We start from the raw sequence: 26,076 nt of genomic DNA, 5'->3' as shown, positions 1-26,076 counted from the left end.
GCTCTAATAGATGTTGGGTTTTGTATTCCTTTTTAAAAAAACTATTCCAGAATACTTTGGTTACTTGAAATTAAGAGGTCACGGAATTGAATTAAATCTATGAATAGAGGAGACAGAAATTAAGACAGGAACGCAAGACGGGAAATGTTTTCAGCTAAGATTTGAAAAAAGATGGATTAGTTCTACTCATGGGTGATACTCTGTTTTGTAGCCAGAGGTTTCACTCTTTTCTGTTACTGTTTAAATTAGTATCTCTGATTTCCTTTCTGAATCAGATAAATTAGTTTGCTTGTGTGTCTTGGTCTGTTCTGTCAGACATTTTCCTGAAGAAGTGATTTAGGGCCCTTGGATTTACGTTTCCAGAGTAGGTCGTTATACTTTCAAAAAACCCACCCAAAGCACACAACCAAGGAATGCAATTTGCATAGCTAAATTGGATTGCTGTTTAGGAGAGGCATCATATACATAAAATAACTGATTTTTTTCCACATACTTTAATCCTTTATGCAGTATTTTAATGCTTGACTCAGTACTATTGCACACAGGATTCATCATAAGGCACAGGAGAGGACAAGTATCTAAATGATTACATATTTTAGATTATCTTTGAGGAAATCAAATCACTGTGAACATTTTATTGCTGAAATTACGTTGATTTCTGTATGCTCATTCAGATATTTGGCATTTTAATTTATTTTATGGAATAATACAGCATTGCTTTTTTAACATGCTAAAGTTCATTGAGAACAGTTCAATGTGGTATAATGGTAGGCTTCTGTGTATTGATACGGTCTTTCATGTGTGTATGTACCGGTAAATTCTTGGTTGTCACAATGACTTAATATTCAGTACCTAGTGGTCACAAAGCTTATCTGTTTTATGAACCACAGATACAAACAGTTTTCAAATGTTATGAAGAGTTGAAACTCTTTTTTCAAAATGAATACCTTCAACAAATACAATTTTAATAGACTGTTCAATATACCCTGGCTCTTCTCTACCAAATGACAACAGGTCAGAGTTTAGTGTAAATTCAGAATGACTCCACTGAAGTCAGTGAAACCATCCTGGATTCTCACTTGAGTTAAAACTGAGATCAGAATCTTGATTTGGCTGTTCTTAAGCTTATGTTTGGAAACTCATCATAATCAGCTAAAGCTCTTTCTTGGAGTATTTGCTTACCTTAACCCAAAAACTCCTGCGACTGATGATACTTGCTATGTCTTTTGCTTTTCTGGTTTTAGTAAGAACTGACCAGTGTAGAATTGGAAGGGGAATCACCGGCATTTGCCATTTTTAGCATTAATGTTTGCCCTTTATGGGTGTTGTTGCTAATAATCATAATCATAATAATAAAGAATACAGAAAAAAAACAATTAGGTTAGCCTGTCTTGGCACTGTACAGACACCTAATAAGAGACAGTCCCTGCCTGGAAGTGGTTACAACAATGTAAATAATCAAGTGGTGAAGGGGAAATAGCTTTATAGAGTGGTGAAACTACTCTCCTTCTGAAGTTGCACAGAAGGTAACTATGTAGTGGTGTTGTAGCTGTGTTGGTCTCAAGATACTGGAGAGACAAGGTGAGGGCATATTTTTTTATTGGAGTAACTTCTGCTGGTGAGGTGGACAAGCTTTCAAGTTTACACAGAGCTCTTTTTCAGGTCTGGGAAACAAACTCAAAATGTCACTGCTAAATATAAGGTCAGTATCAGAACTAGAATTATAATCCAAGTATTCTGTCCAATGCCTTAACCACTGGACCACACTGCCAGTACTAAAATATCATTGTATCAGACTGTCAGGGCATTATTCTAATTCTCAGAAGGCTGCTTCTCTGACTATTTTCATTTTATAAATTTTGGACATTATTTCCCTAGTTTGTAACACAAATATTTTGGGAACAAAAGGCCAAACTGTTACGGTTAGATCACACCATGCAATGGTTGTAGTGCATCAGTGAACCATATTGCATTGGAGCTAAGATAGGGATGGATCTGGCTCAGTGAGAATAGGGTTAGTCCAAAATTAACTGTCCTAACCTGGACCCTTTAACTCCATTTACCTGAAGAAGTGGATTTTGCCTTCAAAAGCTCATGATACCATCTACATTTTTTGTTAATCTCTAAGGTGCTGCATGACTATTCGTTGTTTTTTAAGTTTTTCCAGTTACAGACTAACACAGCTACCTCTCTGAAACTTTTGTTCTAACCATGACATGAAACACAGTTCCATGCTGAAGAATGCTTGGGCCCTTCAGAAATGCTGTTCTTGGGCACTCTGAAAAGATGGACTATTATCAACGTCAAATTTCTGATCCCAGTTGATATTAGCCTAGTCCTTTAGCTGTATTGACTGTGCAATTATTTAGGGAAAAAAACCCACTTTGAGGCACATTTGTCAAAGGCACAATACCAAGAAACTAGAGAACCAAATTCATCACTAGTGCATCTTTTTCTTTTAAGCTTGCATGCGATCCATGTATTTGTCCGTTTCCTGAGGAAGAGCTCTGGTAGCTGGAAAGCTTGTTTCTCTTAGCATCAAAAGTTGGTAAAGGATATTACAACCCCCATCTTGTGTGTCTACTATCCTGGACCTGACCTGGCTATAACTCGGCATATGTGTGTTATTGGGTGGTTACTAAATGAATTACAGCTATACTGCTTGTCATCTGCTGGTTGTTGACTAGCATGGATCATTCTTCAAGAGATCTATCTTTAATATGATGTAATGGATAACCTGGAATCTGATAGCTCTGTTTGGTGAAGTAATATGTGGTACCAGAACTATGACTGGAGAGACCATTGCAGGGTTGAGAGAGAGAGAGTGTGTGAAAGAGGCATTCAGTTTAGCCTTAAGATTCTTAAGACATGATCTCCAGCCACTTGCATACAGGCCCACTGGCTCCAGGTCCACTGTTAGTGCTTCCCCCATCCTCACTTGGCTCCCTTGCAGAATAATTTATTTAAAGGGGCTTTGTTCAATTTTCTCTCACTGGTCATTGCCCTGTTAGTCCTACCTCCTCCAAAGGGGAGTTTCCAGAACATGAAGGGGGGCGCTGCTTGAGAATGGAATTAATTTGTATGTGGCTTCTCAGTGGCATGGGTGGGGAACAGTGGACTTAATTGCACAAGCCAATGGTCATCTTCCCATACATTTGAATCTCCAACCACAGTGGTCCTCAGCCTGGGAAGGGGTAATGTGGGTGACCTTCTGCATGCAAAGGTGGAAATCTGTGAATTAATAATCAGATGTGATCACACACAACATTTCTTTTACTCTCCATTTACTTAACCCTAAGCACTAGGCTTTCAATCTCAAACACACCTCTTCTCCCTCTCCACAGCTCTGCCATCTAGTTTGGCTTCAGACATGCTAGCCTGCATCTTAATGAGCATTAAGCAATTTTTTTAATCATGTTAAATTAACATTATCGAAAAATGTGCCCCTTTTGCCAGAACGATTTAGTGATAGCTTCTTGTGATGATTTTGTAAATGTCTAGTGTAGAATGGGCATTGATGTGTCCTTTAGAAAGTCTCAAAGTTGTATGCAACTAGTATACCCTTATAATGTTGCTACTTTGCTTGGAAAGTATGTTTGAATTTGTCCTTCCTACCAGCCCCTAGTTGACATCACATTTTCAAAATTCTTGGGGCTTGTGTCACTCTCTGAAATTAAAGAGTGTTGTTGTGGAAATTGGAATCTGATGGCTGAAATGCGTGCAACTACCCTTGTCTGCAGAACACAAAAATATCACCTTAAACTTCATCCTTGGGGAGAAGAGCAGGGAGTCTATTCCTAAAGCGGTGATCTGGTGTGATATTGCATTGGTTGTTTACATGCTAAGTCCAAGAAACAAGGGGCTAGGTCGAATTATGTAAGCTTTTAATTCTTAAAATTATTAAATATGAGTGTACTGTGGAAATCTTCGATGTGTTGCAGATACTGATTAATTTCTAGGATTTACACAGTATAGATGTTGATTTGCCTGTATGAAAGGAGACGATAAATGTTTTACTATTTCAAGAGCATTATTGTGGTAAAATGTAAGATCTTTTCATTGTTGTGACCTTATAAAAAGTGTATTTTGTGTTCCTGTTTCCTTTTTTTGATCCATTTATGGTATTTCTATTTACCATTACAAATGGTTTATACAATAGCCAAGATTCTTCTATGTATAGAATAATTTTCTTTCCTATAAATGTAAGTAAGACAAGGTTGTTCAGATAATATTTTTATTGAACCAGTCAATTTCTGTAGGTGAAAAAGGCAAGCTTTAAGTTTTATTAATTAAAATTTACTTGTGAAGAGCGAATGAGTGAGAGTTCTTATAGAACTCATCTGATACAAGGCTATAGTGTGACAATTGGAAATACTGGATTTTTTTTTTAAAGAAATGGAACAAAATAAGGGCATGTCTACAAACTTTTGAAGACACAAGCTATGTTGGCATAAAACTGCTGTAATTAGTGTATTACTGTACTTTACTCCTTATGTTGTGCTTACTTGTCAAACATCCTTATCAATGCACAGCACTTTGCATAATAGATAGTTATCCCAGTGCGCAGCTTGCCACCATCCAGCATGTCTTTGGGGAAGTTTTGCTAATGCACAGAGGGGCAGAAATGTGCTATGCAGGGATGTTTGGGCCTGTATGCTGCTAGCTTGTGTATTGAAATCCTGACTGTTGAAATTATCACTTACTGGCATGGGAATTTGTCTTACTTCAGAGGAAGAAATAAGGCTGCCGTCAGTAGAAATGGATGGGAGAAGAGTGTAGCTGACAGTTTCATTGAGATTTCTCAGGTGGATTCAGGGGACATAGCCCAGTGTACATAAACAAACAGCTCCATATGGGTTTTGTGCCTATCTCTGCAGGTGAATGAAAAGCAGATAACAACTCTACTTCTTGTTGTCATTCCACTGCTTATTCTAGGATGAGTAAATAAATGAAAATGTCTATAGCTGTGTCTTGTTAAGTTGTAGTTGCCATCATTTAGGGATGTAAAATCCTGTTTAATTGGTTAATCCTGTTTAATTGGACAGCTGGAGCAGTCCCTGTCTGTGGCAGGTGCTCTGGGGCTGGAGCATCCCCCAGTCCTTCGTTGTGGGTGGGGAGCTGCTCCAACCCCCACTGTTTAACCAGACTAATAAGCATCACCCATTAAGAGTGATGTTTAATGGTTAATTTTTCACATCAGTACATCATTGTAATGGGAAAGAAATTTACACACTTTCCCCTGCATTGGGCACACCCATACTCAACTGCTGGAACTGACCAGACTGTGGTAGACTCTAAAACTGGTCCTGGCTCATGGCATATCTGGACCTTCCAGTCGCTTATCCTTCATGCTCTCCCTCTTCTCCTCTCTGTTCACAGCAGGGACCTGTGACTCTGTCTCCTCAGAGGTATCCATAGTGGTGTACTGGTGGGGTCTCTGCTAAGTATGACATGCAGCTCTTTGTTTGGAAAAGAGCACTGGATTGACTGTTGGCCTCTCTGGCCTTCTGATATGCCTGACACTGTTCCTTTGCTTTCCTGTGGCATTGCTGCCAATCTCTTCATTTGCATCTCCTGTGCAATGTGCTCATAAATGTCCACATTTAAACAGCTGATCCATACCTGTGCCTAGACTCCAGGCCAGACCATAGCTGGACAGTTCCATGCAACAGTGGAGAGCTTCTAGGTGTGCTCACCAAGCTGGATAATCAGAAAAAAGTCTTCTAAAAACAAAAGCAAAGCTTTAGAAGAGGGAGAGAGGGTAGGGAGGCTTCTGGTCTCTGTGATCCCTGAGCAGTGCAGTTCACAGTTATTACCAGAATGGACAACTGCTGGAGGACTGTTAAGTTAGCATTGGTAACACAGTTCTATACTTGCAGTGTGCCCACCTCAGTACATCAATCATGTCTCAGTGATGTTTAGGTTGGTGGTATTAGAGTATCACTATAACATACTGCTTATATTGGTGGAAGATGAATTTAAGTGCAGACACTAGGGATGTTAGCGTGTAATTGAACAGTCGTGTAAATACATAAAATCTTAGCGGTTACATGACTATTCAATAGTCCCCTGAGGTAGGGCCTGCAGCCAGTGTGCTCCTGCTCCCACTAGTAGAGAGCCCCCTGCCACCTAGTGCTGCTGCTTCTGTATTAGAGGCAGCAGTACGGGTTGGCAGGCGGGAGCTGGTTTAAAAATGGCTTCCCACACAGACTGGCTTGTGTCTGCCACCCCCGCTGCTGCCTCTGATACAGAGGCAGCAGCATAGGGTGACAACAGCCTCTGTCCAGAGGGGGCCTAAGCTCCCCATGGACAGGAGCTGCTCTATGGCAGCAGTCACTGTCTGTGGGGAGTTCAGACCCTGACATGGACAGGGCTACTGCCTTGGAGCAGCCTCTGTTCGCGGTAGGCAAAGGCTCACCTCAGACAGAGGCTGCTTCATGGGATGCCAGAGCAACCTCTGATAGAAGAGGCAGCAAGAGGGGGGGAAGGTGGGTCCACGGAGCCAACAAGCGCAGAGAGCCAGTTTAAAAGTGTGTATTGGCTCCCGCCTGCCCCCCTCACCCTCTGTGCTGCTGCCTCTCTATCAGAGGCAGCAATGTGGGGGTAAGAGGTGGCAGGCGGATCCGATGCTTGTGGGGAGCCATTTAAAGGTGACTTCCTATGGGCACAGGCTTTCACCTCCCTCCCCATTTGCTGACTCCAATACAGAGACAGCAAGAGGGGAGGGAATGCGTGTAGACAACAGGATTAACCAATATGCATGGGCTTATCGGTTAATCGTGTAGCTGTCTACATGTTGACATCCCTAGTAGACACATGCACAATTAGGTCATTGCAAGGTAGCTTATGTTGAGCTAAGTTTATAGTGTAGGCCACAGCCAGGCATAAGTCTTTAACAGTGTTCCCTTCCCCCCTCTCCTAGATGTAAAATACCATTTAATAGGAATAATGCTTAATAGTACTAGGTTTAAGATTCTTCAGAGGTGCTAGAAAACCTTATTTGAGAGTTCTCTGGGTTGATAGTTGACTTTGCAGATTTTACAAGAATTTATCCTTATTCTTCTCCTTAGGATCATCTTAACATTACAGGTATGGAAATGCTAAATAAAGTAAGCTGTGGAACCAATTGAAGACCACTTCATAGTGTATGCTATCTGTGACCTTGCAAAAGTGTGGCTTTCTTTCAGTTCTCATTTCCATTAATATTTCTAATAGCCACAGGTCTGGTCTATACATAATCTTCTGCTGGTTTAGTTAAGTTAGTGCATGTCTGAGTGTGGACATACTTCTCTGTTTAAAATTAGTTTATATCAGTTTAGATTGCTTCCGTGGGCAAACTAAATCAATATTAATTAGAAATTACAAGTAGTCATCTTAGAGACTAACAAATATATTAGACTAAAAATATATTAGTTAGACTAAAAATATATTAGAGTGGTGTAATATTAGTAGGCCAATATTATTTAGGTTTACATCAATTTAAGAGTATTCCCATGCAAAGTTAGATTAGTTTAACAAAATCAATTTATAACACCTTCTGTTAAATCAGCTAACTGTGTGTGTAGCTTGAGCTAAAAATTAAAACATCCCAATATAATGGATTTAAGATGACTTCTCCATGTATCTGTCTCTGTCAGGAGGCAGTGCTTGTCAACATTATTTAGTTGTTCTTTCTTGAGAATTATGGGGGCCAGATCATGTACTTGTTAAAATCAACTTGAAAAGTCCGTTTGCAGGATTATTCTCTGTGTTTATACAGTGTAATGATGCCTTTGTTTTCTCTCCATTTACATTTTAAGCAGTTTTTAAAGGCACATAAGAGTCTTATTAAATCATGTAGTTGAACAGTAAATGTTGAATCTTTGTGAAGAAAAGTTTAAAACGTTTGCTTAATTTTATAGTATTAGGGAAAAGACTCTGAATATTGCACACATTTATTTATAATGAGAAATGCATAAAAAAATTGGATGAAATCAGGAAATATACATACTGTATGGGATTATCACATCAGGGATTCAATTAAAATGAATCATAATAAATATTGGTTTAGTAATGTAAACTTGTGATAACCATATTATTTCAATAGAAATAAAATTAACAAGATTTAATGGACTGAGTGGTCATTAATTTACACTTGTTAATTTATTAAGAAATTCTGATGCTCTTGGCATGATAATGCCATTATTCTGCATGATGTACTTTATGATAGAGGGCCAAACTATCCTTAAATTACATTGAAATTGGATGTTATTCTCAAATTATATTTTAATTTTAATTTTTGTGTTTCTGTATCAAGAGCAATTAAATACATAAGATTGGAATGCAGCAGTCCTTTTCAGCAAGGCTCATGAATGGTCCTAATTAACTTTAGTTCTGGCCTGCTTTGATATGCTATGTATTAAAAAAATAAAATCCAGTCCAAAGCTCATTGTGTTGAATGGCAGTGGAGAGAGCAGACTGGGGGGGTTGGGAGGAAGGGAGAGGGAAGTAATACAGCTAGTAAGGGCAGAAACCAATATTCTTGTTCTTCTAAGCTTACATTGCTAAACTTAGTGAATGTTTGCTAATTGCATTTTTTATGTGCAAACATAAGAGCACTGAAATTACTTGCAAGTTGGACTAGTCACTGGTAGCGCCCCTTCTTCTGTAACTGAAAAAGCAGTATGACTTCTGAAATGCATAGACTGATTTTAAAGATAGTTTGAAGTCTCTTCAGCTGATTCTCATTTAACCTCAAGCCTCTTTACAATAATTTTAAGGCCTTTTTACATTGCAAAAACAGAATAAAGAGGCCTCAGACAGGCAGGCCTGATGTTCATTTACAGGCCTGCTTGCTGTTTACTTTTCTCGTTTGATGTAGTACTGGAGCTCTGCATAAGGAGATAAAAAGACAGGGTCCCTTGCACTGTGAGCTGCTTAGACACAGAAGGCCTGATCCTGCAAACACATAAATGCCTACCTTTATTCATGCATGTATGTAGTAAAACTAACTTCAGGGGAACTACTGTCTTACTGTACTCTACCATAATGTATTTATGCTCACAACAGCCCTCTGAGATAGATATGAGCATATAGAGACTAAATGACTAGCCCAAGGCCAAGAGAAATCTGTGGCAGAACAGGGTATAGAGCCCTGGTCTCCTGAGTACCAGGCTAGTACCCTAGTTCTGAACAATGCTCCTCTCTAGATAAATGGTTACTGTATGAACAAGCAGTACCCAGCATGAGAAAGGGTTACAAGAAACAGGCCTTAATCAGATCAAACAACTCAATATAAAAATAACAGACTTTAATAAGTAAAGGAAGAGTGGATGAAAAGTCCTCAGGCAGCAGAGGGGAGAAGTGCCCTTTGGGAATGGTAACTATTCACTGTGACCCTACTTCTGTCACTTTGGCTCGCATTTAGTGTATCTTACTGTATAAGAAATTCTGTTGATTGTTTGATTTCTCTTTTAAATTTCACATCTTTACTACATGTGCATTATGAGAGGGCCTTGTGTGAAGATGTATTTTTAAAAATACAATAAATCCAGCAACACGCACCCCAAAATGAAGAGGATTTTATATAGTTCTAGAAAATGTAAATAAAATTAGTTTTGGTAACTTTAATTCCTTGCTAAGTTCTTAGAGCCCAATTTCTATTTAACAGGTGGGTTTTGAGATTGTACATTTCATTTATACTATCTGGTTATCAATATAATTTACACAACAATTTGTAGCCACTTGTACTGAAATCTTTACAAACTGTGTCTATAATCCTATTATATCTAATATGAAAGGCTGTAGATTACAGTTGCTGTGAGTTCTGATCATATTACAGTTGATAAGTGTCAGCATGTTGTTTATATCGGGGTTAAGTTGCAGCTAGCAATAACAATTGGATGATGAAACAGATACTGAATCCATATCTTCTTATGATGAAACTATGTAAATTTAGTCTTGCTGTTTTGGCTGCTTTAGCCATAAAACAGGAAGTTTACTTAAACTAGTAACCTTTACAGCAGAAAACTATTAAAGACAAAAAATGGGTAACTTAGAATACAGTTGTAGAAAGTGAGAATTACCAGTACTGTATGTTTGTATACTGAATGTGGCTCTTTTATTAACTGATTAAAGAATATTTTTTTTACAAAATTTTGTTCCCACTGTTACTAAATTTTAAGAATTTGCTATGTAGAAAAACAGGGCCAAGCTACAACTGTCTTAATTTTGTATGTGCCAATAAATCCAAATGTAGTGGTTTTCCATAGAAATACAGTGTCTGTGGTTTCTGCACATGTGGAATGCTACAAAAAGCCTCTTTTGAGCCAATTGTTCTTCCCTTAGAGTATTGTGCATAGCGAGTGTTCACCACACAGCATGTAATAGTATCTGAAAAATTATGCCAGTGCTTAAAAAGTACTTTGTCTCTAACAAAATGCTGGGCAGACAGCTGGAGTCTGATTTGCTCACTATTTTTACTCTGGTGTAAATGCATGGAATTCAGTGGAGTTACTCCTGATTTATACTTAGAGGAACAGAGAGGCTTAGCAAGGAGATTGGAACTGGTAGTTCCATTTAGGGCTAATTTGTGTCTCTTCCCTCCCCCTTCCAGGTTCTCTTGCACAGCCATGCAAATGCAGGAAGGAGGAAGAACTCCCTCCATTACCAAAAAAAAAGAAGTTACTAAGAATTGCACTCCCTGGAATGGGAGGATAATAGGGACTGCTACAGACTTGCAGCCTGCCCTCCTCCACAGCAACTAGTTGGGAAAGGGATGTGGATCAGGCAGAGCCATGATTCCTCCTCCCGCCCGTGCCCACAGGAGGGAGTGTTTTACAGGGATGTGGCAAATTATTCCTGCTATTGCCATCCACCATGATGACCAGTTAGATTGGGGGTGTACAGTAATTTTTGATGGGGAGGGGCCACTCCAAAATACTGGAAAGTGGTCAAGGGCCACACTTTTGTATGGAGTTGGGGATGGGGTCTGGAATGGAGGTTGGGTGCAGAAGAGAGCTTGGGGTAGGAGACTGGGGTGCAGGAGAGGGTGTGGGATCTGAGGGAGAATTTTGGTGGAGAAGGGGATTGTGACTGGGCCAGGGAATTGGGGTGCAGGGTCTAGAAGGGGGATATAGGTCCAGGAGTGGATTCTGGGCTGGGTGACAGAGTGTAGGAAGGAGGTGCAGGGTCCATGCACTGCCCTTGCCCCCAGAACAGTCTCTCAGCTCCTGTTGGCCAATGGGAGCTGAAACACTGTGCTGGGAGTGGGGACTGTGTGAAGCCTTCCCCCACTGCATGCAGCACAGAGAGCCGCAGGGAGCAGGTTTGAGTGGCATGGAACTGCTCTGTTCTGGAGGGGCAGGCCACTGGCCAGATTAAAAGGCTTGGTGGGCCAGATGCAACCTGTGGACTGGATCTTGCCCACCTCTGAGTTAGATGGAGGCTCCATGAGGTAGCAGTGCTTCTGATACTATGTCTGCGCTGCAAAAGAGGTATGTCTCCTTAATTCATGTTAGCTAATTCAGACTGAAATAATAATGAAGTCATGTCAGCTTGGCTTTTCATGTAGGTTAGCAGCTTAAATCTGGCTGCAAGCTGCCCTGTAGGCTTGTGCGTGAGCTGCTATTCCAAGTTAAAAGTGTGTTGCCATGCTTTCACTGCTATTTTAACTAGGGATGTGAATGTGTACTTGTGTACATGGTTAACCGATGACCCTGGGCTCATTGGCTAACCCTCATGCTTACACGCAACTTCTCCTCCTTTCCCTGCCCATGTGACTGCCTCTGTATCAGAGGCAGAAGAGGGCAGGAGCCGATGCATGTGGGGAGCCGGCTTTTTAAAAGCACTCTGTAATTCTTAGACGTTCAACATTATGTTCTGCAGTTGACTGAGACTCTTCAGTGGAGCTTTGCTCTAGGCTTATCAGTCCACTTATGCAGTCAGTGGTGCCTCTGTTAGGAATGGGAACTATAGTAAGTACAAAGTAGGAAGAGCTCAACCCAGCTGCCAATGAAATCAATGGGAATTTTGCTATTAGGATCAATGGGAGCAGGATAAGAAAAGAGAATAGTAGATTTTAAAGCTTGAAGTTCTCCATAAGGTATATAATGGATATTTTAAAATTACACTTTTTAAAACATTCTTTTGTTAGTGTAATTTTTGTATTAAGGTAAACTGTTCTAAATTTTGTCAGGCATTTTCTTTGAAACTATATAGATGCTACATCTTTGAATTCCGTAGATGTTTAGTGGTAAATCTTAACTGGTTTGCAGAATATTTATTCAGCTCCATGTCAGTACCTGCTGTATATTGTGGTATTTTAATTGGTAGACACATTATATCACAGTATTCTGCTACAGAGCTTATGCTTAGTGTCAGTTCGTTAGTACAAGTTCAGAGTAACACTTATATCTACAACCTAATGCTTTTATGTAGGTGTAGATATAAAACCTGGTATGGATAAAAAAGCCATTCAACTATAAAAAAAAAAACAACAACCCTAAAATAAATAGTTAGCCAATTGTGCTTTCACTGTTAATAGCAGAGTTTTTAGTATTCATGAACTACAACAACTTAGTTATGTTGTAAAAAAACTTTTGCACATACATTGTTTGATATACTGAATGCATTAATACTTACTGAAAATATCATAATTATGAGTTTTTCTTGCAATCCCTAACTTGGGGATTTCTGGGGTATACATTGAGCTCATGACCTGGTAAACTGATAACTGACCAACTTGGCTGAAAGCAGAAGTGTTAAATACCCTTTTGTCTTCAATCCTGATAGACTGAATTCATTTCATGGCACGAAACAAGTGTTCTTTTAATAGATATTTAGTCAAGTTGATTTAGTTGCCTCTGTTGGTAAGGGATTCTAATAACTTTTACTAAATCCCTTCATTATAATAATTTCATTACTAGTGATATTTATGATTGTGGGAATTTTGATATAAAAGACAATGTTTCAGTATAGATGTCCATTTCCCTCTAAAAAGAAGTGTGTTTGAAAGGCATGTCTCTTTATCTAATATCTTGGGCTATCTAAGTGGTGTCTTGCAATAACTTGCAAATGTTAGGGAAATACTACACATTTTTATTATGGAAGGGAGAGCATGTTTTAAGTAGGGATGCTAGAGTTTAACCAATGATCTTACCGGTTAAACTTCCAGCAACCTCTGGGAGCCTGCAGGTCCGGCAGCTGCTTGGGAGCGTTTAACTTATTACTCAGTTATTTTTAAAAACATTTTTACGTCCCTAGTTGTAATACTTACCTTCCACTTCTGGTAAGTAGATTACAGAGTGCTTTACAAAGGAAATAATTACCATTATCCCCATTTTAGAAATGGGGAAGCTGAAGAGAGCAGAGTGACTTTCCCAAGGTCACCCACCAGGCCAGTAGCAGAATGGGGGGTAGAAACCAGGTCCCCAGAGTTCTTGCCTGAGGCTCTGTCCAGGAGACACGTACTGCAGTGACTCTCCATAGCAGGAGTCATTCTCTATATAGATAGCCAGTGACTTAAATGCAGGGAATTCTGAATCCTGGAAATTTGGAATGTAGTGATCTTTTGCATCTTGTCTTTGTTGTGCCTAGATTTGGTCTCTGACAAGATTCCAGAGGAGGCCCTAATATGGGGAACCCTCTGCTTCTGACTCTGGGAGTTCCACTCTAATGACTGTTAAGCAGCTGTTGGCAGATACATACTGATGAGGCCCAGAGTATTTGTAGAGGGTGCTACGGCGACAAAAAACAAATTGGCAGCCATTGGAAAACACAAACCCTTTTGTATTCTGTCTTGCCTAAAAAGTGGAAGGCCCACCTTGAGCTACTGAGAGGCCTTTGAGGAAAGAGCAAGTTTCCAGTAATCCAGCCATGAGGTTGAAAAGGGAGGGAAAACTGTGGAAAGACATGGATCAAAGATGAATAGGTGAACTCTCTTGGAGAGACTTAAAAAACAACAAATAGTCTGGTAGCACTTTAAAGACTAACAAAATATGTAGATGGTATGATGAGCTTTCATGGGCACACCCACGAAAGCTCATGATACCATCTACAGTAAAACTCCAATTGTCCGGCATCCAGTGGTCCGGCATTCCTGATAGTCCGGCACCAACTGGAACCTGGAAGTGCTCCAGCCAGCTGGACAATTGGAGCTCCTGTGAGCCCCATGTGCGCTCATGGGCTGGGAAAGGGAAGGGGAGGAGAGAGGAAGGGGATTATATCCCTGTGACAGGTCTGCCGGACCGCACTGCATCTGGCCGGGGGGCAGGGTGGGCAGGGAACTGTGCGGTGAGGGGCGAACCCTCCACCATTTTGCAGGGAGGAGGGGGAAGCCCCGCGGAGCCACCTGCTACAGGCCAGCTGGGGCAGCAAGTGGCAGCAGCGGACTTGGGGACTCGACGGGGCAGAGCAGCTGGAGTGCTGCTGGGTTGGTCCCGCAGCACCGCTCGGGTGAGGGGTGGCGCTGTGGGACCAACCCGGCAGCACACCAGCTGCTCTGCTCTGCCGCTTCCCCAAATCCGCCGCCACTTATCAGTTTCAGCAGCGGCAGACTTGGGGAAGCGGCTGAGCAGAGAAGCTGGGGTGCTGCCACTTTGGTCCTGCAGCGCCGCTCAGGTGAGGGGCGGCGCTGCGGGACCAATCCGGCAGCACCCCAGCTGCTCTGCTCCGCTGCTTCCCCAAGTCCGCTGCTGCCGCTTGCAGCCCCAGCTGGCCTGTCGCCGGTGGCTGCGCGGGGCTTCCCCTGCCTCCCTGCAAAATGGTGGAGGGTTCGCCCCTCGCCGCGCTGTTCCCCGCCGACACTCCCCCACCCGCCGGTCGCAGTGCGGGTCCCGGCAGATCCGTCACAGCCCCCCCACCGGAGTACCTCCTGATATTCTGGCATATTCAATAATCCGGCAACCCCTGGGTCCCAAAGTTGCTGGATTATCGGAAGTCTACTGTACATGTTTTGTTAGTCTTTAAAGTGCTACCACACTATTTTATTGTTTAAGTTTATCCTGTACAGATTAACTCAGCTTCCCCCTGAATCTCTTGAAGAGGTTTACATGAAAGAAAGTGGGTTGGCTCTTGTTGGTGTGTGGAAGTTCAAGAGCAAAGAAGAGGTCTAAAAGCAATGCAATTGCCTTGTGATTCTTCCAGAGTTGCTGCGGCACAAGCACTTGATTTGCACCGCTTTCCCAGATGTGTTTCACACTCACCTCCATTGTTGAGACCCATTTCTGCAGTGAATAGGAGTTATTTGTACCTGACCGTGTGTGTGTGTGTGTGTGTGTGTGTGTGTGTGTGTGTGTGTGTGTGTGTGTTTTTGTGGCTTTGAAATCACATTTCTGTATGAGCGCGTGAGTATGCTTGTGTGGTTTAAAAGAAACAAACCAACTTTTGGTTTTTGTCTCCCCTGTGGCTGTGGGAGAGACCCATAACCAACAGGGGAAACTGACTGTTCAGAATGGCCGGGGACAAACATTTTCTCTCTTTCATCTACAGTAACTAGAGCAGCAGTTCCCAACCTTTTCCAGATGGGCACCCATTTTGACAATTCAGGAAGACTTGGTTATTCAAAAACAGACAGAGGTGGAGAGAGAGGGGGGCAGAGTCACCTGTGGAGACACTTGGCGACCCTTTTGAAATGTAATGGCAACCCATATTTGGGTCCCGACCCATAAGTTGTGAAACCCTGAATTAGAGAAATTATTTGAAATGACAGGAAAAAGTGTTGAAATGTCTATTTAAATCCAGTAGGCCAATTTCTACTACAGGTCCTGTTTGTATAAATTCTGGGATAATTTTGTTTAAAACTCTGTGGAGTTGTTCTGGGTTTACAATTATATAACTGACATCAGAATTTGGGAATCTTGCCCAGTGGTTACATGTGGATGAATCACGAGTTGTTGGTAGTGCTGCTGATGCATTTCTGCTTTTGGAAAGCCCTAATTTTGATTATTACAAATCACAAACTGCTAGTTCTGTTCATGGGAGAATACTATCACAGAAGGATGAATGAAGAGGAACAGCTGAGGAAAAACTGGCTACTTCGGGAAAGTATAAAAGAAAATCTAAAGTTTCAGTAGTCCGGATAAAACATTATAGGATGTATGTTTCCTCCTAAATTATTATTTACAAATGCTATATTACCTTTAACAAAGCTGGATATTTTTCTTTATGCATTTTTGGGGTTGGATGCTGCCAAAACTGGCAAGTAGGTTACTCTTCTGTGGCTAGATATGTATGTGTAAACTTTAACAAAATCACTGACCACATTGAAACAAAATTCCAGTGATTATTTCACAACATTGAAACGAAGTTATTTAAGCCATATTTTTTCTAATTGATATTCACTGACTGATACATCGTAAATTGTATTATTCCCTGGTCTGTGAAGGCACAGCAACTGGATGTAGGATGGCCAGTCCTGCTTTTTACAGGATTCTTCATAGTGAGCTAGGGTATCACACTGAGAGGTGCACATACCTGATCCTCATTAAAAGAGCAAAGTATTCTTTGGTCTAGCAGTTGCAGCTGTATTCCTATTAGGTAGCAGGCTGTGGGAGCCAAATAATGCCTTTTAAGATGCAGATCACATCCCTTTGGGAGCAGGATGTGTGGGTTTATACATAAGGCAGCTCTTCCTTGTGCTTTTGGTTTTGGGTGCTATAGAAACATCCTCTTTTGGAAGAGCAGGAAAAGCTCCTCACTCTTCTTCTGTCCACTGCATCAATTGGACAAGTGAAGGATTTAGAATTTAGACCCTGCAAACTGTTTATGACAGACTCCTCTAATTCTGAAACACACACATGCAAGCCAGATTGCCCTAGCAAATTCAACAAATAGTCTGGTAGCAGTTTATAGACTAACAAAATATGTAGATGGTATAACATCTACGTGTTTTGTTAGTCTATAAGAGCTAGCAGACCATTTGTTGTTTTTTAAAGTTTATCCTGTACAGACTAACTCAGCTACTCCCTGAAGCTAGCAAATTCAGTTCGGTTTATGTGAATTGTTACTAGTATCTTCCAAATTTATTTGCTTTTATTTTTGACTTATTCCTGCTTAAATATTTAATACCCAAATGCAGTCTGAATCTTCAAAGATAATTACTGGTATGCAGGGAGAGTCTAGTTATTAGCCCGTGTGATTGTCTTCTACTAATCTAAATTTAGAGCCAAGTTCATTTTAAAAGAAATTATAATTCCCAAACAGTATATTTTGGCATATTTTTATATTTTCAACAGTTTTGGTCTCTCTCTACTTATGTTTAATGTTTCTTCTTACATAAGCGTCATTCTTGTCAAATAACTTGCATAGAAATGCTACATACACTTATGGATTGAATCACTCTTAAAGGTGGTACTGTTTTTATCCGCTGCATGTATATGTTTGTATCCAGCTCAGATTAATAGTGACTAAAAGATATTGTCATCTGATGGCTGTTCTGTATTATGTAAAACAAGTTATGGTTTTGTTTATTCTTATGAATAAGTACCTAATCACATCTAAACCCCTTCACAGTTGTCAACATGTGGATTGTCTTTACAGCAAGGCCAGAGAATGACTGGGCATGGAAGATTATGCTGTCTTTTCACCTCTTGAGGCATCGCTACACAACTACTGGGAGCCAGCTTCTGAGCCCAAGTAGTCAGACTCCTCCTAGCTTGGCTTGAGCTAATGCACTAAAAATAGCAGTGTGGTGTTGCAACTTCAGTGAAGGCTTGGGATAGGCATTCAAGGTCAGACGTAGGGGTTTGGATCAGCTTGAGAACCCAGGCTGCCGCATCTGTATTGTTGTTTTTAGGCTCACTCCCAGCTGCAGTGTAAATTACTCTGTGCCCCCCCTAAAAAAAAAGTTGAGGTGATGAAACTGGGTATGGAAGCCTACTGTTGCCCTGGTCCTATAATGATAAACTTTGCTTTCCAAGATGTCAATCACCAATTTATTGCCTGTCATAAGAACTAAATTTGCATTTCTTCTTTTAAGAAAAAAATCAAGAGATGCTAGTACACTGTATACATTGGATGGTACAATGTATGTGCAAAACACACAAAATGTGTATTGCATAACTTTCTCTAAAGGACTCAGTTATGCAAAGTTCCTCTTAAAGGAACATGAGTAAATCAGAAGTGGCTTTGAAGAAATTCTTCCATGTTAATTGAGTCTGTGTGTGCTGTTTCTGTGGTAGTTTAACAGCTGTTCTACAAATTACCCTATTCACCTGCTAATGTTCAGGTTAAGTGCAAGAAACAACTATCCTATTACACTACCTGCATATGTGTGATAGCCAATTAAATGAGATTTTACATCCCTATCTGGTTAAATATATTGTTTAACTGGTTAACTGATTAAAGGGGGAGTGAGTGGGGAGGGGCAGCTCCAGCCTGGCTGGAGCACTCCCTCTTCCCCCTCACCTGCTGTAATCTCAGCTGGAGCAGCCCCTTTCTGTAGCAGGACCCCTGCCTACAGCGGGTGGGGAGAGGCTCCAGTCCCTACCAGTTAACCAGTTAAACCTTCACATCCCTAATGTGTGAAAATATGCACATAGAATGTAAGTGTAGTGTTACGGCTTTACAGATTTTGTTTCAAACTGAAGTATTAACTAGACCACCACACAATGTTTGGTCAGAGGCCAAGAATAACTCAAAATCTGGATATGTTTTGGCTATCTGATGCTCACAACATTGCCTGTTCAGAGCAGTTTATGAAAATCTGCTTATTTTCATCCCTCCATTTTTTTGTTACTCTGCAGGAATCTAGTATAATTTTTACCATATTGTTACCATCTGGTGCCATTTAGTCTGTGTTTTTTTTTTATGTACCTCTTTGCAAGATGAAAAGATGAATTCAGCATTTTTCTTTTGTTGTTTTGTATTAGTACAAGCACTTAGTAGGGTGTAGTTCAGACACACTCACTTTTGCCCCAGGAGCACTCTCCTTTATTCTCTCCCCCTTTTTAAAAATCAACCATGCTTTTCCTGATAAATCAGAAAAAATGATCGCCTAGTCAAAATATTAGCCATGGTCTAAACTTAAAATGAAAATTGACCTAGTCATCTTGCACAGAACCATAATTGAGCCAAGGCGTGGTTATATCAACGAAGGGATTCACCTCCTCATACCAGAGTTAAGTTGATGGAAAAATTACTTTTACAATGATGTAAAGTTAAACACACCTTCCGTTGATGTAGGAAGCACGGGCGCAACTGCTCTACAGCAGCACAGCTGTACCTATGATGCAAACAAGCCTTTTTAGAACATTCCTGCCCTGGAAGTTAAATGGCAGTCCAGTGTGTCTCATTAGTGATTCATTTTTTAATATTTGAAAATGCTTCCCCCTCCATGCAGTTATCAGCAGTGTGGGAATCTTTATAAGAACTGATTCACTTCTGTGCCTTTTTTTTGACTAGTCAGATGTTGAGTCACAGCTTTGGTTGTACGTGCTCTAAGATGAACTGTCTCTGAACATGCTGATATGACAGACTGTACAGTTTGATCATTTGTATTCTGTTGAACAGGAGAGGCTAAAACAACTTGGAAAGGCACCATAACAAAGGGCACTGCTGTGCAACCTACAGTTGTATGCATTCAGGCTATAAAATCTTCAGAGCAGGAACCGCGTCCTCCTCTGTGTAGTGTACTTTGATATCTGTCATCTCTCAGCAAATAGTAATAGTATGCTGTGAGACCTGAAATCTGGAGGCGTTTACAGCATGTGTAAATCATAGTCATCATCAGTATTTAGCCACTTGGTCTAGCAAGTGGCCTACCATTCACCTGAGGGAGAAGCTAAGAACTGTCTTTATAGTAAGGCTGCCTGAGCGCTGGTATTCCCATCCCTACCTCCTCAGCCTCGCTGTGTGTGGCACTTGCAGACTATTCTATTATTAGCATGTGTGTAGTTCCCATTAATGGGAACAGGCCTTGACTGCAGAATAGATGCTGTACTACAGAGGTTTTCAAAGTGTGGGGCATGCCTCCCTGATCATCTGGAGGGTTGTCAACCCTGTCGTCCAATGCTGAAGCTGCAGCGATAACTGAACAGGAGTTATCTTCCTCTGCTGGACGATAGGGTTGTTAAAAAGCATTCCTTTTGGGGGGGATGGTAAACATGTAACCGTTGAAATTTTCAGTGATTACATGTTTACATGTGGTGGTTCTGTGGGAGCCAGTGCTCGTGGAGAACCAGCTTTTGATTTCTTCCCGCCTTCCCCACCATTGCCTTCTGCTGGATCGAGCTCCTTCCTTCACTCCAACTCTTCAATTCAGTTCCAGGACACAGAGCTCCATCTGCTTCCCCTGCTAGGTCAAGAGAGGATTCTGTCCAACAGAGGTGCCAGTACTCCTAGTGTTCAAGCTTTCTGCCCCCCTCCTATCTTTGGTCCTTCAGCTCAGCCCTCTTTGCTTCCCCTATGCAAGTGGATGAGCGAGAAGGCCAGGGAGTCAGGTCTTGGCAGCCATGATCACCTGACCATTTCAGAAGGCCCTCAATTCCTACGTGAGGTTTCAGGCATCCCTTTCCTCTGTTTCTTAGAAAGAGGGACTTTGCACAGGACCTGAATCTGTGAAGGGAAGCTCAGCAAAAATAAGTTTGTGAACCTCTGCTCTTCTGCACATCTGAAGCAATTGTCAAAGACAATATCCATGGAAGGCAATTGTTTCAGCAAACCTAAAACAAAAGCAAAACTTAATTTCACTAGTTCCTTTTCTTTCTTCCTTCCTTTCTTTGTGATTTATTTTTATCGCGTTGTATCATGTTGTTTCTGACAACATTGGGGGTGGGGAGCAGTGAGAGAAACCATGAACACCACACATCATTAGAAGAGCATTTAATTTCTGTGCTTGCATGCATATTTGCATCCGCTCTGGTGTATAGGTATATTTCTGTTTGATTAAGATTTCCTTGATCTTGAACCTCAGTGAGTTCCCCATGGCAGATCCTTGTGCCTTTGTGGAGTCCCATTGAAAACAAAGCAGCAGAGACCCTCATCCTAAAGATTGATCATTGAAGTCAACTAAATCGAGTTTATAATTATTTTCATTTAAGTTAATAGAACTTAAGCATGCGAGTAAATAGGAGGAGCCTACCAAGCTGTTGCTTTCCTAAAACATGCAACTGATTTGTAGGTATACTGCTGACTGAAGTATGTGCTGAATACACTTACCTGGTTTTATTCCTGTGTGCGCTATTTAGGCATGAGTGATTTTTTTTTTTTGCCTTTCATAGTAGTATTTTTTAAAAATGTGAATATTAATGCTTTCACAATATTTTGGGAGTGTGCTTTTGTGGACTTGGCTTTCAGCGAGCTCTTTGTGTGTATATATTGTGGGGTTTTATACAATTTTTCTTTTGGGCATTAAAGAAAATGTAGCTTACCATTCAGGTCGTTAACTTTAAAATCCAGTATCTCTGTTGCCAAGCAAATTTAAAACAAAACAGCTACCTTCCAAGGCCACACAACATTTTGTGCTCTAATGCTGGTTCTGATGCAGCTCTTAACTAATCAATGCTTTGTTCAGGTCCGAGTTGCAAGTGATGCTTTTCCATAAAGAACAGAATCAGATGCTAGTTGTAATGTAGATATATCCTAAGGAGCGAGGAAAGTTGTATTCCTTTAGCTATAGTGCATAGTTAGTGCATGATAAGCCCCTGTTGTGGACACAGATATCCCAGCATAAATTGTATATAAATCTGGCTTTAGGAACAGTGCAGGTGCCCTGTTGGGAAGTAAGTAACCAATGTTTTCCTTTCTCTTCTCAGAATATGGTATTGGAAAGAGTTAAACAGAATAAAAAATCAGAGCTAGCCTGTCATTTTAAGGGCATAATACAGTGCTGTAGAAGCTATGACCTGCCCTTGATTAATGGGATAATCAAAGTACTGTTGATGCTCAGCAGCACACTATTATAGCTGTGTGTTGTGTTTGAGTTTTGTAGCAGTTAATTAGAACCTCAAGTTCTCTGTAGCACAGGAACTGAAACTTTACAATATGTTTGTACAGCATCTAGCACGAGGCCCTGATATCATTTGCATCTAAGTTCTGCTGCAATATAAATATTTAATAATAATGGAGTGGTAGGAGATGCAAAATGGATCTTACACATTGTAAGTTCAAGTTCATTCTCTTAATCTAACTGTGTGGTTCAGTGTTTGAGCAAATGATACACTTAGTCTTGTGATGCAATTGGAGGCAGGTCTAGGTCTGGGAACAAAGCTGCAGCCAGGCTGGTGTCGGGGCTGAGGTTGGGGTCAGGATGGAACTGCAACTGGAGACATAGCTGAGGCCATGGCTGAGAGCAGAGTCGGAGCCATGGCTGGGAGCAGAGCAAGACTGGAGGCAGAATGTAGTTGGCCTGGACCCGCTGCCACCTGAGCATTCCTACACATCCCCTAAGGAAGGTGAGCCCCATAGTTTGGGGATCTCTGAGGTAGTTTATAAGTAATTGCAGTAGCTATTCAAAGGATATTAGACTTGCACAAGGTCAGTGCAGGATCAAGACTTAACTGCTTAATACCAGAGATATATGGATGTGGTTTGTTTTATTAAACAGTAGATAATTTTAAAAAGTGAAATATAAGTTGTTCCCATGTGTCCCAAATATTTCCTTTATAAATATGATCCATAGGGCAGCATACAGGCTCCCTAACTATCTGCATGATTTTGTAGCTTACACCAAGTCTTATAAAGAGCATCTGTGATGTTGTTTATTACATTTCTTTATTTTTATCTTTGATCAAATTCAGGTTTACATCTTGTGCTTTGATGACCATGTGTGTTTCAGTAAGAGATCTGTAAAATTCTGTCTTCTATCTTATATTGGCTGTGCACTTGGTTGTTAAGAATAAACAATTGGTTCATACCATATATTTTTGGTCAACACATTTCACTGGAATTTCCCAGTAAGAGTTTAAAAGGGAAATAATGTGCAAGTACAGTAGAAGCATTTTAATAGCAAATTTACAGTATGAAATTCTTTGACTATGAACGTTTGCTGGTACAAAAGAAACAATCTCACTGACAATTGTTTTCAGTGTAATTTAAGCATTTTTTCCCTCCTGGGCAAACTAAATAAAATTACAGTTGTGGAGAAAGCACTCAGACAGTTGTATAGAGAATCTGGGGGAGGGAAAGGGGAGCCAACAAAGTTTTATTTTTAATAGTCTGAAAGAGTTTGATTTCTCTCTGGAAACTCATGTCTGATCGCTAAATTTAAATAAACAGATACTATAGCAAAATATCCTGCTTGTGAGAGAAACTTTAAAAAACAAGGCCACTGAAACCATAATTGGATTAATCATATTTCTTTATTCCATAGGGAATATAGATAAAATTTCAGTATTTCAATAGTCTTATGACCGTGCTAACTAAATAGCTTGGGCTGGTGGCTTGTGTATACAAAGGACTAAATGGCAGATGGCATCTATGCAAGTGTAAATTAGCTAGCAGCTGACATTATTTGGAGTGCTATTGATTGTTTTGATACCATTATCTGGAGTAAGTGCTTGATGCTCAATCAATGGAGGGGAAAATAAGGAGTAGCTCAGAATCATTTTAACTTTAACTGCTAGAGTGATTAGTTGGATAAACGCACACTAAGAAAATGTTATTTAAAAAAAGAGAGTAGATGCAGAATAGTGCCTTCCAGTTGAAACCTGGAACAGTTTTTTGGTTGGCATAGCCTCTGTGGACTACATTAGCAGTGAATTTGACTCTTATTCTTTAACTCTCCCTCAGTTTCCTGGACTGCTTGCAGGTGAGAACATCATGAAGGCCACACACATCTGTGAGGCAGCTTTGTATGATATTCTGGAGCAACTTCTTCCAGCTGACCTTGATTCTGTAAAGTTCTCTTTCCTTGCCTAGAAAGACTCTTAATCAGATTTGCAGGGAAATTTGCTATAAGATTTATCAATAGAGGATTTTAATATTGACTCACTACTTCAGATATCTTACCTCATGAATCTCTTCCCATAAAGTGCCTGGCAAACTATGGAAAGAGAAGGAAGAACTGCTAGGGAGATGAAAGTGTAACCGACAGTTAACAGATGAGCCTGGACCGCCCACCGACTGTGTGTAAATGTGTAACCTCTGAAATTTTCTGCCGTTACATGTTTATTTAATTAAATGCATCTTAACATCCCTAAGAACTGCTTTCAGGTGCTGATGTTAATTATTTTAAGCTGTTAAACATAGTCTGTGTATCCTTAATTTAGCTTTCTTAGCTAAAAGAGTGAGGTTGTTGGTTTTACCAATATTGGTAAATCACAAATTGGCATTATTGGTTATCTGCCCTATTTTAAATCCAATCTACAGTATCTTACTATCTCAGTGTCTGACAGTGAATTCCACAGACATCATGAAGGTAAAGGATTAAGTTTGTGTTTGATGTAGAAGTAATCCCAGAGGATCCCAAGCCTCTTCCCCAAGTAAACAGAACACTAGTATGCTTCTCAGATACAGCCACTGTGCCCCGAGGAGGTTTCCCTACTTCCTGAGAGAGGTCATGGGAGTCAAGGGGAAGTGGGGAAAGGGATAGAGAAACTTTGATTCCTCCCCCCTCCCTGTTGCTCCTTTATGCAGAGTCCTGTACAGCCCTAGGAGACAGGTTGGACACAATGCTGCATGGACCAGAGCTCCAACCATGGGGCTTCAGCACCTAGCTCTGGCTGCAGTGTTTCTAGGTGCTGACTTCCAGCTCTAGCCACATGGCCTTTGCCTTTGGCCAAGGGGCTGTAGTTCAGGCTTTAACTCCAGGCCATGGGGTAGCAGGCTCCAGTCCCTGTCTTTGGCCCTGGGCCCTCAACCCTGTCATCAAACACGGGCTTTCTCTGGGCACCAACCCCTGGCTGCATGCTCCAACCTCCAGTCCTGGCCATTGACCCCAGGCACTGACTTCTAGTTCCAGCCGCACAGCAGCAGATGCCAGCTTTGGGCACTGATCCCTGGCCTCAGATGCTGACTCCAGAGCTGATCCCTGGCCTGTGGCAGCAGGTGCCAGCTTTGGCCTCGTGGCGGTGGGCATTGACCCCTGAATCTGGCCACGAAGCCCCAAGTTTCCGCACTCAGTTCCAGGCTCTGACCATGTGGTGGAGGACACTGGCCCTGGGCTCCAGCTCGTTGCCCCAGCCTTGCAGCTTCTGCTGAAGGTTTTGGCACAGACTCCCTAGCAGGCTGTGCAACTCCTGGGCCCCAGTTCCTACCCCACAGCTGCAGGGCTCACCATCCACCCACCTCTTTTTTGACCTCACATCCACATCCCTTTCCCTATTGCCCCTGGACTCCACTGCCTTTCTGGCCCTGAATATGGCCCCCATCGGCCCCTGGTCTATCGCTCAGGGCCCCCATTTCCTTCCCTGGCCCACATCCATCCCACCACCTCTGACCCCCTCCATCCCATCCAGGGCTTAATTTGTCCTCACACTTGCTGACGAAAAGTGATATTAACAAACATACAAATATCAATTTTCACACTAATATTTTTATTATTGAGTCTGCAAAGAAAATACTGCATAAATAAATTACAATAATGTGGATGTGTATACATGCTATTTTTTTGTTTTTCCTAAATTTAATCAAGTATTTCAAGAAATATGTGGAGAAATTGGAGAAGGTCCAGGGAAGAGCAACAAAAATGATTAAAGGTCTAGAAAACTTGACCTATCGGGGAAGACTGAAAGAATTGGGCTTGTTTAGTTTAGAAAAGAGAAGATTGAGAGGGGACATGATAGCAGTTCTCAAGAGTCTAAAAGGGTGTTACAAGGAGGATGGAGAAATGTTGTTCTCCTTGGCCTCTCATGATAGCACAAGAAGCAATGGGTTTAAATTGCAGCAAGGGAGGTTTAGGTTGGACATTCAGAAAAACTTCTTAATTGTCAGGCTTGTTAGGCACTGAAATAAACTGTCTCTGGAGGTTGTGGAATCTCTATCATTGGAGATTTTTAAGAGTAGGTTAGACAAACACCTGTCAGGGATGATTGAGATCAGGAAGGGGAACCTTTTTTTGTTTGGGAGCCACTGACCCACAGAAAAAATAGTCAGGGGCTGCACACAAGTGAGAAGCAAAAAACCAAAAACAAACCCTCACTGATGTGGCCCCCAATTGAG

The 26,076-nt window shown here is 41.1% G+C and overlaps 1 protein-coding gene across 1 annotated transcript in view; it reads left to right on the top strand.

The window, feature by feature from the left end:
- The window catches only part of SMAD3 (SMAD family member 3), a 106,441-nt gene that overhangs the window by 1,087 nt on the left and 79,278 nt on the right, over positions 1-26,076 (top strand). The window lies entirely within an intron of this gene.

This window comes from Pelodiscus sinensis, chromosome 14, assembly GCF_049634645.1.
Source record: "Pelodiscus sinensis isolate JC-2024 chromosome 14, ASM4963464v1, whole genome shotgun sequence".
NCBI lineage: Eukaryota > Metazoa > Chordata > Testudines > Trionychidae > Pelodiscus > Pelodiscus sinensis.
This window is presented reverse-complemented; position numbering and strand designations above follow the sequence as displayed.